This window comes from Pangasianodon hypophthalmus, chromosome 17, assembly GCF_027358585.1.
Source record: "Pangasianodon hypophthalmus isolate fPanHyp1 chromosome 17, fPanHyp1.pri, whole genome shotgun sequence".
Taxonomy (NCBI): Eukaryota; Metazoa; Chordata; class Actinopteri; order Siluriformes; family Pangasiidae; genus Pangasianodon; species Pangasianodon hypophthalmus.
Window position 1 is genome coordinate 8,838,981 of NC_069726.1, and position 16,436 is coordinate 8,855,416.

The 16,436-nt window shown below is 44.0% G+C and overlaps 1 long non-coding RNA gene across 2 annotated transcripts; it reads right to left on the minus strand.

The window, feature by feature from the left end:
* Positions 1-6,847: 6,847 nt before the first annotated feature.
* Positions 6,848-16,214, minus strand: LOC128317024 (uncharacterized). 2 transcript variants are annotated; one of them, XR_004579827.2, is made up of 3 exons: positions 15,939-16,202; positions 15,011-15,167; positions 6,848-12,906 (listed from the first exon to the last, which is right to left on the minus strand). It is a non-coding gene; the product is annotated as an uncharacterized LOC128317024 (long non-coding RNA). The 2 variants fall into 2 exon arrangements; XR_004579826.2 differs by lacking the exon at positions 15,011-15,167 and having other exon boundaries at positions 15,939-16,214.
* Between the last annotated feature and the right edge of the window lie 222 nt (positions 16,215-16,436).

Below are 16,436 nucleotides of genomic sequence, written 5' to 3' on the forward strand. Positions count from 1 at the left end.
AATAAGCATCCAGTTTCTAATGTCTTTTACACATTCCTCAACTTTATTAAGCTGGTGTCTGTCATCTGGCTTTGCTGAAACAGACAACTGTGTGTCATCAGCTTAACAGTGGAAGCTAATACCATGCTTACGGATAATTTTACCCAGAGGTAGCATATATAGAGAAAAGAGCAGTGGGCCTAAAACAGAGCCTTGCGGGACACCAAACCTTACCTGAGTATGAGAAGAGAAGTCACCATTTACGTTTACAAACTGATAACGATCAGTCAAATAAGACCTGAGCCAGGAAAGGGCTGTTCCCTTAATGCCTACTACATTTTCTAGTCTATCGAGGAGAATAGCATGATCAATGGTATCAAAAGCTGCACTAAGGTCAAGCAGCACCAGCAAGGAGACACAACCCTGATCAGAGGCCAGTAGTAAGTCATTTACAACTTTTACCAGTGCTGTCTCTGTGCTATGATGAGGCCTAAATCCTGACTGATACATTTCATGAATGTTATTCCTATGTAAGTATGAGCATAGCTGCTGTGCTACAACATTTTCTAGGACCTTGGAAATAAAGGGGAGGTTTGATATTTGTCTATAGTTAGACAGCTGACAGGGGTCAAGGTCAGGTTTTTTAATCAGGGGCTTGATAACTGCTAATTTAAAAGATTTAGGTACATAGCCAATGCTAAGGGAAGAACTGATTATCTTTAAAAGAGGTTTGATTGTTTCAGGAATTATCTGTTTGAGGAAACAAGTAGGTAAAGGATCTAGCATACAGGTTGATGATTTTGATGATGAAATTCTCTTCAAGGGGAGTAAAGCGTAGTTGTTTATCTAATATTATCATATTATCATCTACAGGGTTAGTTATAGAACTGTCCGGTTTTAAATTAATAGTCTGAACTTCTAGCCTGATGTTTTCAATCTTACCATTGAAAAAAGTGAAGTCATCGCTACTATATAATGATTGTGTGCGTGTTTCTATTGTGGTCTTATTCCTAGTTAATTTTGCTACAGTATTAAATAAGAATCTAGGATTATTTCTGTTATCTTCAATTAGGGTGGAGAGATACACGGATCTAGCAGCACTAACAGCTTTCTTATAGCTCAAAAGGCTCTCCTTCCATGCTATTTGAAATACTACCAAGTTAGTTTGACGCCATTTACGTTCTAGTTTTCGAGTGGTCTGTTTTAAAGTTAGTGTGTGATTGCTATACCAGGGTGCTAGCTTTTTCTCCCTAATTATTTTTCTTTTAAGTGGAGCTACCTTATCTAGCGAGTTGCAGAACGTTGAGTCTAAACATTCAGTTGCCTGGTCAAGTTCTTTGGGATCAGACGGTGATCCAATCATGGTTGATAAATCTGAGAGATTACTGATAAAACTCTGTGCAGTTGTTGATGTGAATGTACGTTTGACACGGTGATGTGGTAAGGTGCATATACTATGATTAATACACATTTTACATGAGATGAGGTAATGATCTGAGATAGCTTCAGACTGTGGACATGAGACTATATTTCCTATATTTAATCCGAATGTTAGTATTAAATCAAGAGTGTGACCACCACTATGGGTGGGTCCTATTACATTCTGATTAACCCCTACAGAATCTAGAATGGACACAACTGCTGTTCTCAGAGGGTCATCTGGATTATCAAAATGAATATTAAAGTCTCCAACAATTAATGCCTTGTCTAAAGAAACAACCAGGTTAGAGATAAAATCCGCAAATTCGCATAGGAATTCCGAATATGGCCCTGGGGGTCTGTAAATAATAATTACTGGAATCACCTGGGTAGACCTATTTTTAGTGGCTACGTATGTTATGTTAGAATAAAGAACTTCAAATGCATTGAATTTATGACTAGGTTTTTGTGTGGCAGCTAGATTATCATTATAAATGACTGCTACGCCTCCTCCTCTGCCAGTTAGTCGGGGCTGATGTATGTAACTGCACCCAGGAGGACTAACTTCATTTAATGCTACAAACTCGTTTGGTTTAATCCACGTTTCTGTTAAACATAGTACATCAAACTCCTGATCAGTAATGGTTTCATTAACAATAAGCGCTTTAGACGTAAGAGATCTACTATTTAACAGTCCTAGCTTCAGATCAACAGTGCTGGCTATGCATTCGGTTTGGTTTAATTTTATGTTAATTAGGTTACTAAAACAAACTGTCTGAGTATGTCTATAATTTTGTTTAGCTCGGGGAACAGACACAGTCTCAATACGGTGGAACCTAAGTGACGACTCAGTGCAGCTAGCAGACGGTCGGTTTAGCCTGCTTGTCTACTCCCTGGCCTTGGCCCTGGATTGTCACCGATTAACTAGGCCTGTTCTTAAACTATGTGCTATGCTGCAAGAAATGAGAGCAGCACCTTCCCTAGTAGGATGGATACCGTCCCGCCCTAACAGGCCAGCCTTGCCCTCAAAGTTAGTCCAATTATGTATAAAGCCCACATTGTTTTCGGGGCACCACCTGGACATCCAGCAGTTCAGCAACCATAACCTGCTGTAGGCTACATCGCCATGCCGCATTGGGATGGGACCAGAGCATACTACAGCATCGGACATCGCCTTCGCTAAGTTACACACCTCTACCAAGTTACTCTTAGTAACCTCAGACTGACGAAGGCATACATCATTAGCTCCTACATGAATAACTATCTTTGAGAACCTGTGCTTGCCTAAGATTACCTGCTATGTCCGGCGCCCTGGCTCCCGGTATACACCTAACTAAAGCTGCTGGTGCCCCTAAAGGCCTAGCTAATTTCACATGCCGCAAGATAGAGTCACCTATAACCAGAGCTCTTTCAGGCTTCTCAGCGGGTGCTTCACTGAGGAGAGCAAACCTGTTGGACACGTGAAGCGGAGAGGAGTGGTGCTCCTGTGGGCGAGCCTTAGCGTTAGCTTTGGCTTTGCGATTATGCCGCCGAGTCGTCACCCATTCGCCCCGCTGTGAGGGCTCTAATGCCGGAGTTGGGGGATTACTAACTTCACCTAAGGCATCCAGACTTTCCCCTACAGAAACTATGCTGCTCTCACTGTCACTAACCCTCTCTAGAGTCTGGATGCGCACCTCTAATGCTGCAATCTTCTCCGTCAGAGAGCTAACTAATATGCATTTATCACAAATAAAGCTATTACTAACGACAGAGGAAGAGTGACTAAACATCCTGCACTCAACACACTGAACAAGCTGAATGTTAGACATGTTGTTTAACGCACCTTAGTCGAAGATTTGTTGATATTATTGTAGATGGCGTGGATTCGGTGTGGATAGCCTACGCTTGCTGTCTTGACAAAATACAAAAGCGCACTTTGAGAGAAAGAAAAATGAAAATACGGTAGAAAAGAACATGAAAAATACAACAGATGAAAACGATAGCACGATATTATTGATTTAAAAAAGAAAGAAACAGTATAGTTAAGGCGCCCAACACATAGACTATATCAACACACAGACTTTCCAACTAGGGGAAACAACATACTGGACTTTGTTTACACCACCCAGAGAGGAGCTTACAAGGCCCTTCCCCTCCCCCACCTTGGTGCCTCAGACCACATCACTGTCATGCTAATGCCTGCATACAGACCGCTTGTTAAAGTCGCCGAACCAGTTCCCAAACAAATACTGGTGTGGCTAGAGGGGTCTTCAGAGGCTCTTCAGGACTGTTTCAGCACCACAGATTGGAATATGTTTAAGCAAGCTGCCACATACAACACAACCACTGACCTCCAGGAGTACACAGAGACTGTCACTGCCTACATCACCAAGTGTATTGATGATGTAACGGTCACCAAGACCATCACTGTTCAGGCCAATCAGAAGCCGTGGCTGACAGGCGAGGTCTACAGACTCCTGAAGGCTCGTAACGCTGCCTTCAGATTTGGAGATGAGGTGAGACTGAGGACAACTAGGGCCAACCTGTCCCGAGGCATCAGAGAGGCTAAGAGACAGTACTCCAGGAGGATAGTTCATCGTTTTAGCGACAACAGAGACACTCGGAGCCTGTGGCGAGTGATACAGACCATTACGGACTACAAGCCCCCACCACAGACCTGTGACAGCACCATCTCCCTGCTGAACGAGCTGAACGCCGCCTTCGCTCGCTTTGAGGCACAAAACAGCACCACTGCACAGAAGACTCCACCTCCTCCTGGCAATCAGCTGATGACACTGTCCCCACACAGCGTGAGGAGATCCCTCAGCAGGATCAATGCACGCAAAGCTCTGGGTCCTGACAGCATACCTGGTCGTGTACTGAGACTGTGCAGTAGAACTCACTGATGTCTTCACAGACATATTTAACATCTCACTTAGTCAGGCTGTTGTTCCCACATGCTTCAAAGCCACCACCATTATTCCAGTCCCGAAGAAGTCGTCCCCCTCCTGCTTCAATGACTACCATCCGGTTGCACTTACTCCTATCCTAATGAAGTGCTTTAAACGACTAGTCATGCACCACATCAAGTCTTTCCTCCCCCCCCTCCCTTGACCCCTTTCAGTTTGCAGCTCGACCGATGACACCATCGCCACTGCTCTCCACTCAGCCCTCACACATCTGGACAAAAAAGATTCATACATTAGAATGCTGTTCATAGATTTCAGTTCAGCATTCAACACAATCATCCCTCAACAGCTCATTCACAAATTGGTCCAGCTGGGACTCAACACCTCGCTGTGCAACTGGCTGTTGGATTTCCTGACTGGGAGACCTCAAGCAGTATGGGTCGGCGGCAACACACCCAGCACCATCACATTGAACACAGGGGCCCCTCAAGGATGTGTGCTGAGCCCCCTTCTCTACACTCTGCTGACCCATGACTGCACACTGTCACACAGCACCAATCTCTTCATTAAGTTTGCGGATGACACGACTGTGGTGGGTCTCATTAGCAACAAAGATGAGACAGACTACAGGAGCGAGGTGAGCCGTCTGGCCGGGTGGTGTAAAGACAACAATCTCTCTCTGAATGTGGAGAAGACAAAGGAGATTGTTGTCGAATTCAGGAGAGCGCACACTCAGCATGCTCCTTTGACTATCAACAGTGCGACTATGGAAAGAGTGAGCAGCACTAAGTTCCTGGGTGTCCACATCACAGAAAGCCTCTCCTGGACTGACAACACTGCATCACTGGTCAAGAAATCACAGCAGCGTCTCTACTTCCTGCACAAACTGAAGAGAGCCAGAGCCCCGGCCCCCATCATGTGCCCCTTCTACAGAGGCACCATCGAGAGCATTCTGACGAGCTGCATCACTGTGTGGTATGGCGCCTGCAACGCGTCCTGCTGAAAGACCCTCCAACGCATAGAGAGCAGCTGAGAAGATTGTTGGTGTCTCTCTCCCCTCCCTCCAAGACATCTACAGCACCCGTCTCACCCGAAAAGCTCTCTGCATTGCGGGTGACCCCACCCACCCGACACACAGCTTCTTCAGTCTGCTGCCATCAGGGAGAAGACTGCGGAGTCTTCAGGCCAGGACCAGTAGACTGAAGGACAGCTTCACCCACCAGGCTGTCAGGAAGCTCAACTCTCTCCCGGCTCTGCCTCCCCTCCCCTCTTCTGCACCATGCACTGACAAAATCTGACAAACTCTGACTTTGAATCTGGCACAGCTCTTGACCTGCATTTTAAGGACTACCAAGAGGAGAGAGAAAAGAGGTGTGGTCCAGTCTTGAGAAGATTCTAGAAGAAGCAAGACCCTGCACAGATACTCCACAACCCTGTGAAGAATGCTCCTGTTGGGTTCAGACTCTACATCACTAAAACTGAGCCCAGTATTGCAATGGATGAGTATCCTCTACAGTGGTGGTCAGCTCACACAGGGGCCCATGGTAAACTGTCTTCCTTAGCTCACAAATATCTGACCACCCCTGCAACCTCTGTACCATGAGAAAGACTCTTCTCACTGGCAGGCAACATCGTCCAAAAGAAGAGGGTGGCTTTACACTCACAAAATGTAAACAAGTTAGTTTGTCTTAGCAACTGATTGAATGAGAAGTAAGAAGAATTGAGGTCAGTTTAACTGTGTTTCTGTTATGACCATTGTAGCCTAAGTGATAGGCTTATGTTCAATAAAAAAATTTTATTGCCACATTGTAGCCTAAAGGTTTGTGTAATAAATTCTATGCCGACTCAAATAAAATAGTATATTTCTTTCTAAAGCTATTCTCATGCTTTTTTCATGTAACACAATAATGACTTTAAATGATCATTTGGGGGTAATTTCTCAACCAAAATTGATGTGTGACTAATGGTGATTAATGCAATTAATTAATTGGCACCTCATGTAATTAATTTGATTAAAAATTTTAAATTGATTGACAGCCCTAATCAGAACACACCAACTGTTATCCACAACACAACCCCTAACAACCTTGCAACCAGCTGGAATCTTTTTGAACCCTTCTAGAAACATCATAACACACCAACTGGGACGCCATAACAGCCAGCTAGCAATACCTTTAGCAACTGACTAGCTGGTTAATTTTTAGTTTATCATTTTTAGTCAAACTTATCCTGTTTTTTAGTCAAGTTTTATTTGACTAAAACTCTGGACATTTTAGTCTTATCTTTGTCAAAGAAAAATGTAAGCATTAAGCATCTCTAGTTTTAGTTATTGAAAACAGTCAACATTTTTAGCCATAAGATTATTACTGATTAACATTTCAGTCAATTTAATCTAGTCAAAACCAATAATTCTCTGTCATTTTAGTCTTATTTCACTTATTTCACATAAGATTTATCTTATTATCATCTAATGAAAAACACAGGTCGAATGATTAAGAATGCATCTTTGCAGAAAGTGTCTAGTCTGATGGTGTCTATTTAAGGAACACATCCAGACACAGATTTGCATATTTATTTTAAACCAACATGATTCAACAACTGGGACCCAATATGCTCTTTAAAACAACTATAAAACAATGAGAGCAGTACAGAAAATAAAACGTTTGAAACCAAATTTTTGGTTGTCTAAAGTAAAATTTTGGTTGTCATGTCAAACTTACTTTTCTGTAGAAACTCCATAGTAACCACCCGGAACCCAATACACCCTAGCAACCAGATGAGTTTCCTTAGAATTCAACAAGCTAGAACCTTGCAACCAACTCAGATGATATTGAAAACCCCTAAAAATACTAGCAACCACCACATAAGCGCTGTAGCAAAAACCTGTGATTCCTTAGCAAATGACAAGCTACACCCTTGCAAACAACTGGAATCTTATTGAAACCTTGTAGAAACATCATAACACTCCAAATGGGACCCTAGCAACCAGCCGAGTATCCTTAGCAACAATGTTGTTACAACCTTTTAACCAACTGGGATCATATTGACACCTCGAAGAGACACAATACTTACAACCTGGGACCACATAAAAGCCACGTAGCAACACCCTAGCAACCAGATGAGTTTGCTTAGCAATCAACTAGCTACAACCTTGCATCCTACTGGGATCATACTGAAACCTACTAGAAACAACAATAGTAACTGCCAGGGAGCCTGTAATAGGCATCTAACAACATCCTACCAACCAGCTGAGTTTCCTTAGCAACAGACTAGCTATAACTTTGCAACCAACTGGCATCATATTGAAACCTCCTAGAAACATCATAGCAACCATCTGGGACCCCATGACAGCCACCTAGAAACATACCATCAACCAGCTGAGTTTTCTTAGCAACCGAATAGCTACGACCTAGCAAGCACCTGGGATCACACTGAAACCTCAAGGAAACACCATAGCAACCACCTGGTACACCATAACACCCCGGCAACAAGCCGAGTTTCTTTAGCAACAACCTTGTTACAACCTTGCAACTAACTGGAATCATATCTAAACCTTCTAGAAACACCATAGCAACCATCTGGGACCCCATGACAGCCAACTAGAAACATACCAGCAAACAGCTGAGTTTCCTTAGCAACCGAATAGACACACCCTTGCAAGCAGCTGGGATCATATTGAAACCTCGAAGGAAAACCAGAGCAACCACTTGGTACACCATAACCTTTCAGCCACCTTTCAACATCCAAGAAACAACCTGAGTTTCCTTAGCATTCAAATAGCTGCAAACAACAGCCACAGCCACATAACAGCCACAGCCCTAGCAACCAGCTGAGTTCCCTTAGCAACCAACTACTTACAACCTTGCAACCTACTGGGATCATATGGAAAGCTCCTAGAGACATCTTAACACATGAACTGGGACTGGATAACAGCCACCTAGAATACCATATAAACAATCTGAGTTTCCTTAGCAACCAACAAGCTACAACCTTGCAACCAACTGAGATCATATTGAAACCTCCCAGAAAAACCATAGCAACCATCTGAGAACATAGCACAGCCACCTAGCAACACTATAGCAACAAGCTGAATTGACTGAGCAACTGACTAGCTACAACCTTGCAACCAACTGGGATCACACTGAAACCTTCTAGAAACATCACAGCAACCACCTTGCAACCCATAACAGCCGTTTCCTTAGAAACCAACTAGCTACCAACTGGCAACAAACTGGGATAATATTGAAACCTTGTGGAAACACTACAGCAACCACCTGGGACCACATATTAGCTGCAACCTAGCAACCAATGGGGTCATATTAAAACCTTCTAGACACATCATAACACACCAACTGGGACCCCCATAACAGCCACCTAATAACACCCAAGAACCAAGCTGAGTTTCCTTTGCAACAGACTATCTACAAACTTCATACTGATACCTAAATTGAACGGATCATATTGATACCTCCTAGAAACACCATAGCAACCACCTGGGATCCCACAGCAGCCACCTACCAATATGATAGCAACCAGCTCTCATAAGCTATCATAAGGGTTTCCTTAGCAACCTACTAGCTACAACCTTGTAACCACCTAGGATAATATTGAAGCCACACAGAAATAGTTTCCTTAGCAACTGACTATCTATAACCTTGCAACCAACTGGGATCATATTGAAACCTTCTAGAAACATTATAACACACCAACTAGGACACCATACTAGCCATCTAAGTTTCCTTAGCAACTGACTAGCTAAAACCATAGCAACCACATGGGATCCAATGAGAGCCACCTAGCAACACCTGATAATGAATAATGAGTTTCCTTAGCAACCAACTTGCTATAACCTTGCAACCACCTGGGATCATAATGACACCTCCTAGAAACCCCATAGCAACCACTTGGGAGACTATAACAGCCAATTAGCAACACCCAAGCAACCAGCTAAGTTACCTTAGCAACTGACTATCTACAACCTTGGAACTAACTAGTATTACATTTAAACCTGGTAGAAACACCATGCTATGTACCCTGGCCCTGAGGTCGTCGAGCTTGTTCTTCAGAGACTGGACGATGGCTAGCAGGATGCTGGTCAGGGGTGCTTGAGCCCTCAGCCAGTTGTGATGAAGTGTTTGAAAGGCTGGTCAGAGACTTCATCACCTCTTTATTACTTGACACCCTGGACCCATTATAGTTTTCATACCATCCCAATCGCCACACAGGCCTGAGCCATCTGGACACCAGGAAGGGAAATTATGTTAAAATGCTCTTTGATGACTACAGCTCAGCATTTAACACTATAATCCCCTCCAAGCTCACCACCAAGTTGCTATTGAAACTCAGCTGGTTACTAGGGTGATGCTAGGTGGCTGTGATGGGGTCCCAGATGGTTGCTATGGGGCTTCAATGACAATTCATTATGTTCACAGTTGACTGCAAAATTTGTAGAAAGTCAGTTAATAAGGAAAATCAACTGGTTGCTAGGGTGTTGCTAGCTGGCTATTATGGGGTCCCAGGTGGTAGCTATGGCGTTTCGAAGCAGTTTTAAAATGATCCCTGTTTGTTGCAATGTTGTAGCTAGTCAGTTGCTAAGGAAACTCATCTTATTACTGCGTTGTTCCTAGGTGGACAACTTAGTTGATGTGGTTTTTCTAGGAGGTTGCAAGGTTGTAGCTAGTTTATTGTTAAAAAAACTCAGCTGGTTGCTATGTTGTTGGTAGGTGGCTATTTTAGGGTCACAGGCAATTGCTATTATGTCCCCCTTCGAGTGTTCTTAAGGTTATGAGCCTCTCCTGCTCCCCATCCAGTAGGACAAGTTCGCAGTTCCTTCCATGCCCACATTCGTCAATGATGCAAGGTTTGGAGAGAGACCACGTTCAGCCCCGCTCCAATGACCATAACTACCAGCCAGGTCTAAAGACAAAACCTCATTACCTAGGCCCTTTCACCATCAAGAGCATTATCAATCCCTCCATGGTCAGACTTAAGCTCTCTAGAACCATGCGCATCCACCCTACCTTCCATGTCTCCCAACTCAAGCCTGTCTATGCCAGCCCTCTGAGCCCTCCCTCTAACACCCCTCCACCCACTCAAGTCATGGATAATCACCCGGAGCACACAGTCAGAAGGCTGCTGGATGTCCGCCACAGAGGACTAGGCCTGCAGTACTTGGTGGACTGGGAGGGATACAGACCAGAAGATTGGACCTGGGTGCCACCATTCCCCCCATTTTCTCTCTCTCTTGTTTTTGCTTTCCCTATTTTGATATCCAGTGTTTGTTGGGAGTTTGAATCCCGCCTTCACCCTGTGTGAGTGGAGCTTGCAGGTTCCCCCTGTGCTTCGGAGGGTTTCCACCAGGTACTCCAGTCATGGCTGACTATGAGGTCTGCAGAGTTGAGGCGCTTGGCAGGTTGTGGGAAACTTGGGGAGAGCCACAAAATGTACTGCCTTAAAAAAAACTGTCAATGATGGTAAGGATGGTGGTGCTACCTTGTGAGGGGGTAGACTGGTGACAAAGTCCAAGGCAATGTAGGACCTGGGGTGGCTGGAAACCGGCAGGGGTCATAGTACTTCTGGGTGTCAGCGTCCAGAGTCGGCCATGAAAAGTGCCACTTCAGCAGGCCCAGAGTACGAGTGGAGCTGGGGTGACAGATCAACCAGGAACAGTGATCCCACTGGAGGACCTGGGAATGCACAGAGTCGAGAACAAACAATTGAACAGGGGACCCATTCCCTGGATCGGGTTGGGTGCGCTGAGCTCTCCTGACCATTCGCTTAATCTCCCACGTGACAGCCCCCACCAAGCAGGAAGGAGGGAGGATGGAATCGGGGCATCTTTGTCAGGGGCAAACTGGCAAGAGAGGGCATCAGGCTTAGCTTTCTTGGAGCCGGGATGGTAGATGATGATGAAAGTGAACTGCCCGAAGAACAGGGCCCAGCGTGCCTGGGAAGAGTTGAGGTGCTTGGCGGTCTGGATGTAGGCCAGGTTTTTGTGGTCGGTCTAGACCTTGAGCCAGTGCCTCCAGAACTCCCAATTCCCCACATCATAGTTGGATTCAGCAGGAGACAGGCGATGAGAGAAGAAGGTACATGGGTGAAGTTTATGATCTAGAACTGAACGCTGAGAGAGCACTGCACCCACAACTGATTCGAAGGAGTCCACCTCCACGATGAATTGCCGTGAGGGATCGGGTTGAAACAGCACAGTGGCAGAGGTGAATAGACCTTTGGGCTTAGTGAAGGCAGCCTCTGCCTCATGGGTCCACACGAAGAGAGTGGAAGTGTAGCTGAGCCTAGTGAGAGGTGCCGCTACCCAGCTGAGCACAGCCTCCTGGGGTACATCATTGAGTGGTGGTTCAGAAACCCCCAGAATTGTTGAAACTGCTTCCGGGTAGTAGGTCTGGGCCACTCGATGATGGCCCGGATCTTCTCAGGGTCAGCCTAGACTCGTCCACTCTCAAGGACGTACCCCAGGAGGGTGATTGAGCATTTCTCTCTCTCTGGACAGGTTATACAGCCAGTGGGATGGTAGGGTGGCCCCAGGGAGCAGGTCAATGGTGCAGTTGTAAGGCTGGAGGTGGCAGTGAGAGGGCTTTTTCCTTGCTGAAGACCTCTCCCAGGTTGTGGTACTCGGGGGCACTGCTGAGAGGTCTGAGGCCGAGAGGGGAAGCCATTGTGGCAGCAAATGGTGGAAGGGCCAATTTTAGGCATTAGAAGTGGCTCCAGTTAGCAACCCTCCCAGCTGACCAGTCTATTTAGGGATTGTGCTCTCTCGACCATGAATGGCCCAACACACATAGGGTACATGATGAGGAGATGAGGTTCAGCTGAACCTATTCATAGTGGTTCCCTGAGAGAACTAGGATCAACAGGGCAGTGTGATGGGTGACCCGGACCAAGAATCTCCCATCCAGGGTGTTACCAGTAATGAGGGGTCCAGTGTTTCAATGGGGAGGCCAGACTGGGAAGCTAGCTCCATGTCCATGTCCAGGAAGTCGATCAGCGCAAGCAGGGGAACGGAGAGCAAATTGTGGCACAGAGTGCCTGGAATCTGGAAACGGGGCAGGGGGGCAGGAGAAGTGGATGTTCAGTGAGCCCCTCCTTTTAGCCGAAGAGGACAGGTAACCAGAAAGTGGCCCAGTTGACTGCAATAGATGAATACGCCTGCCTTGAATTTCTGGTCACGCTCAGCGGGGGTGAGCCGGGCTCAGCTTAACTACATGGGCTCCTGTCTGAGTGAGACATTGGGTGAAGCTCGAAGGCTGCTTTGGGGCTCGAGGGCAATGGGGTCAGGAGAGCGGGAAACCAGGGACATGTGCCTCACGCTATGGAGGGCTGGAGCTGACTGAAGGCTAGTAGGGGTCTGGGCTATTAGGCAGAAGACACAGGAATTGGTGATGGAGGAGTTCAATCTAGGCTGCCACGTTGAGGTTGTTCACAGCGAGTTCCCGGAGCTGCTGCTCATGCTAACCAAGGAGGGCACTGGGATGGGACAGGGCTGAAGGCAGGGGATCTAGTTCTGCTAGGTCCATGATGGCCAGATCTTCCTGTTATAATCACAGGAACAAGAGGACCCAGAAGCCGAACTCAGGCCAATACAACAATTTGGAATGTCCTGAAAAAGAAAAAAAAAATCACTGGCGTACTAACAATCAGACACTGAACAGGCTGGCCAATGAAAACAACAGCAGCTGATGACAGAAACATTGTAAGAGCTGTGAGGAAAAACCCTAAAATCACAGTATATTATATTTCTTATCTAAAGCAGTATTTCTGAGATAAAAAAAAAAAAGCTATTCTAGTAATATTATCTACATGAGCTACATGAGAGACTGGAGTCAAGGTCTCACCAAGGTCTTTTACTGCTGCACAGGATGTAACTGAAGGGCCATCCAGATTTACTATGTAATCAGAAAGCTTACTTCTAGATGTCTGTGGTCCTAGTACAAGCACTTCTTTCTTGTCAGAGTTAAGTAGAATGAAGTTCTAAGCATCTAGTGTCTAATGTCCTTTACACATTTCTGAACTTTATTAAATTTCTCAAATTTATTAAGATGGTGTCGCTCATCTGGCTTTACTGAAACATATAACTGTGTTTCATCAGCATAACAGTGGAAGCTAATACCATGTTTATGAATAATTTTATCTAGAGGTACAGTAGCATATATAGAGAAAAAAAGCAGTTGGCCTAAATACTGACTGATAGATTTCATGAATGTTATTCCTATGAATGAGCATATCTGCTGTGCTATAACCTTTTCTAGGATCTTGAAGATAAAGGGGAGGTTTGATATTTGCCTATAGTTGGACAGCTGGCAGAGGTCGAGGTCACAATTTTTAATCAAGGGTTTGATAACTGCTAGTTTAAAGGATTTAGGTACATAGCCAGTGCTAAGAGAAGAATTCCATCTTTGTTTCTGGTAGTACCTGTTTGAAGAATCATGTAGGTAGGTGATCTAATACACAAGTTGATGATTTTGAAACTCTTTCGTAGCTGTTAATGGAATTTTGTTATGGTTGCACCAAATATGGTGCAGGACTATGATTCCCATTAGCCACTGCATCTCACTTGATTGTGACACTCATGTCACATTACTTTTTGCACTAGATTCATGTTTTGGGTTAATGAGCTCTAGTATTTAAGTCACGTTTGTATAGCACTCTTGCTCTAGCGTCTGTTTTGAGTAATGTTATTATATGTTGTTTTATCCAGGCCATGCTCATGTGTATTTCATGCCCTTCTAATTTGTGTTTGTTATGTAGTCCTAATCTTTGTTCAGGTGTGTTTCACTTTAAATAAAATACTCCATACTTGCATCCATCTCCAACCAATCTGTGACAATTTATATATAAATTGGAACTTTTGCTGTTGAGTTGGATTAGGTTTTATGTTTCTCTGCATGCTTTTTTTGTTTGTTTTTGCTGAATGTTACCTATTTTGACCATTTTCTGTGGTGTTGCAAAGTTATATGTCATTACATTTCCATCCGTTGCTCATTCCCTATATTTACACGCAAAGATTTTCAAAAGTCTGTGTGAATTTATTCCAAAGGCAGATTCTGAATGAAATGTTTATATCATGTGTGTCAAACTCAAGGCCCTGCTCATTCTGCAGAACACGGTGAAAGGAAAATGGTGTGACATGAAAATGGAGGAGAAGTAAGATCTACACTGCACACCCAGCACGTCAAAGTGTCTTAGCCAATGTGCTGGAAATGATGCATAGAGTTAAAAGAAGATGCCATGGTATATTGAACTGAATTATAAGCCAGCTTTCATCCTCACAAAAAATAAATACATAAATCATACTAGTCTTTAACCATTCTTTCCCTCATAACCTGTCCTTCTGTCAGCTTATTTGTTTACAGGTTTAAAGGTTCCCAAATGTTTTGGGGAAACAACCCCAAATTATGCATTTTCTGTGACCCTCATACATCCTTTTGTATCTTTTCAATTTGCTATGTACATATTGAAGTTGTCTGCCAAATTACCAAATATAAGTGTATAGTTCATTAACTTCATTCTGTTACATTATCATATTGTATCATAGTATTTTCATGTAGGTTAACTACATTTTGTAACAATTTCAATCCGTTAATCAATATGCATATACTGTTGTTCTTTTGAAAATATCCACATAGTCTTTTGTAAATATGCACATAATTCATTTGTATGGTTTTATCCTGAGTGGCAGCACACCACCTGGCCTGTATACATACCCTTAGTTGCCTGGTAAGCCGCTGATACACTTGCTTGTCACCAATGCAATGCATTCACCAAGGGTTTATCAACTAGGGGGCAGATTAGGCCTAATCATTCCTAGCTGAAAACGGAACATCCTTTTTTGTGGTTTGTTACCCAGACGGAGGCTGTGCGCTGTGTGAGAGAGAGAGAGAGAGAGAGAGAGAGAGAGAAACAGCCTATTGCTTCTAACTTTCTCTGAGTGATCGTTTTCCATGTAAATATTGCCAAATTCACAGCACAACCGTTGTCTTTAACTTATGTGTATGGTGATTTTTGTCAGACAACATCGCGGTTATAAAATCAGGATTTTTGCAGTGCAGAGCAGCAGCTTGGAAATAGCTTGGAAGTGACTGCTGATTACATGTAGTCTTAATGGGCCATGTTTCAGTCACTATTTTCAACAGAAACACAAAAATATGTAAATGAGAACAGCTTCATTGGGAATGTATTAAAATAGAGCATGTAAGCATAGAGAGTAGGAAAGAAGCAAACAGATGTAAAGGGCTAACACTAGGCAGAATGCAAATACGATGTGATGACATCATGAATATGCTATTTAGCGTATTTAGAGACTTTTCAAACAGGCTTTACCTACTTTCCATTGAAAGTAGTTGGCAACAGTGCACGGGAAAAGTCTTATGGCATGCAAAGCTATGGCGTTTCTCTCTGTCTTTCAGTGCTCCGGCAGAACATTTCTAAACAAGAAAGAAAAATCCCCACAGAACAGTGTGTGTCCTGTAGCAAATACACTATGTTAGCTAACAGCAAGTTGTGTAAAACTACATTTCCACCCGCAGCATATCCAACTAACAATACTTAAACAGACAAGCTATTGTGTCAACAGAAAAAAAAGAAAGAAAGAAAAATACAGAACTACGTGGACAAAATTACTTTGATATTTACCTTCTAAACACACACACAGCATCTAGAAGTGGTTAACTCTTCCTTCTCCACACAAATAGTTTATCCACACCTAGCGTAGATTTGCTCAAACGACTTCTTTAGTCAAGTCCGTCTCAAGCTCTACATCCCACCTTCTCCTGCAGCTCAGCTGCAAGCCGCACCCTCCCATTCATAAACCGGCATGAACACAGGGGGTGCTTCTCATTTCTTATTTGTGCATCCTCGTTTCCTTGCCTCGCATCTTAGCTCCGCCCCTTAGGAGTTCTCTCTGAGGAGTTCTCTCTGAGAAGTGAGGAGAGAGGAATCGAAGCAAGTCAAATGGCATATCCTCGCTTTCTCAAGCGTCACTTCAAAGCGATGTCAATTAATGATGACTGTGCTCAGCTGGCTTACATCACTCCGCTTCAGGAATCTGCCGTTACGTTGTTGGACACTGGTTAATAACAACATTCTTAATAAAGCAAAATACACTGATAGTATGTGAAATGTCTGGGTTAT